The sequence below is a fragment of the Hevea brasiliensis genome, chromosome 6 (genome assembly GCF_030052815.1).
Source record: "Hevea brasiliensis isolate MT/VB/25A 57/8 chromosome 6, ASM3005281v1, whole genome shotgun sequence".
Taxonomy (NCBI): domain Eukaryota; kingdom Viridiplantae; phylum Streptophyta; class Magnoliopsida; order Malpighiales; family Euphorbiaceae; genus Hevea; species Hevea brasiliensis.
In genome coordinates, this window is record NC_079498.1 from 22027980 (window position 1) to 22029100 (window position 1121).

The following is a 1121-nucleotide window of genomic DNA, read 5'->3' on the forward strand; positions in this document are numbered from 1 at the left end:
TTTGTATCACAAAGCCCTTTGAGATCATAAAACTTTTAACTTCCTCTTCTTTGGATGTAACTACATCCATATAGGATTAGTTCAAGTAGGAATAAAGCCCATAACTAAAGAAGGTCTTAACACTTCTAGCTTAGCTGTTCTTAGAGATGTACGATTTTATAATTTTCAAGATTCTTTGCTTAGCTTTATTGAGTCTAGCCTTTGCATTGGTCCTATTTCTTTTAACTGTTTTCCAAATTTAACTGTATCTTTGAATGATAAAAATTTGCTTGATAGTCTTGTTTTGCAGATAAAAACTCATAACTACAAAATACTTCCTGGATCTATTCCAGTTGCCTTGAATTTTAAAGTTCATTATATAGCTATGATGACTACTTTTGCTTTTAAAGCTCTTATTCACATTCATAAAGGAGAAACCCTCCTTCTACAAACTGACCTCACAAAAGCCAATGTTGTCATCCCTAGATCCATTAAATGGAATGAAGTATCCCTTCCAAATGATTGGATCCTAGAAGGAGCCTCAAAACCTAAGCTAATATCTCCTCCAAGCCCAAACACACAGCTTAGACAAATTGCCTAGTACCCGAATGGAAAAGTAAAGTAATCCTTCACTAGAAAATCCACCAGTTCAAAACCCTCTTATGATATTACCTCTTCTTTTGAAACCATTGACTTAGGAAGGATTTCAAATATGCCTTCTACAATAAACTTACCTATTACCCGAACGCTTTCTGTTATCAACTTCCCAACCACTTAAGAGCATTTTAATCAAATCCCTGATTTACCTAGACATTCAACTTCTGATATACCAAGACCTTCAATGAAAACTACTGATTTTTCCACTACCATACCAAGATTGGTTTATTCCACTCTTGAAGAACAACCAAGACCTACATCTCCAGCTTTCTCCTCTGTGACTGAGAATGTAGATGTTAAAATAAATGTTTTTCAAAAGGAATTTTAAGCTGATAAAGCATATCTTCAAAAGGATTTTTATTCTCCTCATAATCATGAGAAAAAACTTTGGGTTTTTGAACATTTCTTGACTCAAAAACAAGAAATCCAAGAAAAGTTTTATACATTTATTCATGAGCATTAAGCACACATTTTCTTTTTTTATT